Here is a 2,101-nt window from a genome sequence, read left to right as displayed (position 1 = left end):
TGAAAACTGGGAAAGACTTTCTGTATGAAGGCTGCATCTTCCCAAGTGGCCTTGTCCTCTGGAAGGTTGACCCATTTGATCAGCCACTGCACCACTGGAATACTGATGTCGCCCTGGACGCGTGGTATCAATTTGCGTTGCAGGATTGTTTCAGGTTGTATGAGAATGTGGCCATCATCATCCGACAGTGGTAGTTTAGGGTTGGGAACTGCATCAGGACCAAGGTGCCTCTTAAGCTGACTGATGTGGAAGGTTGGGTGGAGTTTGCAATCATCCGGCAGGAGGAGTTTGTATGCCACAGCTCCAATTTTCTCCAGAACTTTGAATGGTCCATAGTATTTTGAGTGGAGTTTCAAGTGTCTGTGAATGCTGAGACTGGTGTGTCTGTAAGGTTGTAACTTGATGTATACCATATCCCCAACCTCAAGTTGTTTGTCAGATCTTTTCCTGTCAGCAAAGTGTTTCATCCTTTCTTGTGCTTTCAACAAGTTTTCTTTGATCTGCTGAGCAATTGTGTCTCTGTCCAGTTCAGCTCGTGTGTCTTCACCCTCAGGTGGAGGTAGCATGAGTTCAGCAATGAGTGGTGGTGGCTTGGCATACAGTGCCTGAAAAGGAGTCATTTTGAGAGAGGTATGAAAACTTGTGTTATACCACCATTCAGCCATAGAAAGCCACTTGTACCATTTCCTTGGCTGTGCAAAAGCCATGCATCTCAAGTAATTTTCCAGACATTGGTTCACTCTTTCTGTCTGTCCATCAGTTTGTGGATGATAGGAAGTACTGAGGTGTAATTTCACTCCCATTCTGGTGAACAGAGTCTGCCACAGTTGGCTGGTAAAAATCATGTCTCTGTCAGTAACCATGACAGTAGGAAGCCCATGCAGTTTAAAGATGTTGTCAGTAAATGCTTGTGCTACCATTTTCACATTGATGGGGGTGTTTGAGGCCAATGAAATGAGCATATTTTGTGAACCTATCAACCACCACCAGAATGATATCTTTATTGTCAGAGACAGGTAATCCTTCCACAAAATCCATGGATATGTGAGTCCATGCAAAATCAGGAACAGGAAGGGGCTGCAGCAGTCCAGGAGAAGGAAGATGGTGAGCTTTGTTGATCTGACACACATGGCACTGCTGCACAAAATATTTTACTGTTTGTCTCATACCAGGCCAGGAGAACAATATCTTTAATCTGTGATATGTAGCTCTTTCTCCTGAATGCCCTCCTAATTCTGAAGTGTGGAATGATTGCAAGAGTGAAGATCTCAACTCATTGTTATTTCCAATGAGAATCTTTCCTTTATACCTCAAAACTCCACTAGTTAGGGTATAGGGTGGATGCCCTGTAGGAGCAATAGCTAGTTCAGCTTTTAAGTCAGAGCACTTCTGGTCATTTTTGTAACTGTTGACCACCTCTTTTATCCAAACAGGTACTGCAGCAGTGGTGGACAGTGTTTGTAGAGCATACTTAACTCTGGATAGGGCATCTGCTACTTTGTTTTCTTTGCCCTTCTTGTATTCCACTGTAAATTTGTAGCCCAAGAGCTTTATAAGCAGCTTATGTTGAATTCCCTCAGTCAATTTCTGTTCTTGGATATGTTTAAGGCTCTGTCGGTCAGTTCTTATGATTATGGAGGAGGAAGCAAAGTAATGTTTCCACTGTTAAAGTGCTTCAATGATGGCCAGGGCCTCCTTATCATAAGTGGACCAAGCAGCTGCTTTGGGGCCCAAGGATTTACTGAGGAAAGCTATAGGTTGCCCTTTTTGCATTAAAACTACATCAATTCCATAACCAGAAGCATCTGCTTCCAACACAAAAGGGGAGGAGTAATCGGAGAGGGCAAGGACTGGAGCTTGTGTCATGCAAGTTTTCAACATTTGGAAGGCTTGTGCTTGCTTCTCAGACCAGGTGAAAGCATATTTCTTTAGTGAATCAAATAGAGGTCTGCACATAACTCCAAAATTCTTAATGAATCTCCTGTAGTACCCTGCTAATCCCAGAAAACTTCTGAGTTGAGTTACATTTTCTGGTGTGGGCCATTGGGTGATTGTTTCCACTTTAGCAGGGTCTGTTGATACTCCTTCAGCAGAAATAACA

The sequence above is a fragment of the Triticum dicoccoides genome, chromosome 7B, assembly GCF_002162155.2.
Source record: "Triticum dicoccoides isolate Atlit2015 ecotype Zavitan chromosome 7B, WEW_v2.0, whole genome shotgun sequence".
Classification (NCBI taxonomy): Eukaryota; Viridiplantae; Streptophyta; class Magnoliopsida; order Poales; family Poaceae; genus Triticum; species Triticum dicoccoides.
The sequence above is the reverse complement of the archived record's forward strand: the minus strand, read 5'-3'. Positions refer to the sequence as shown.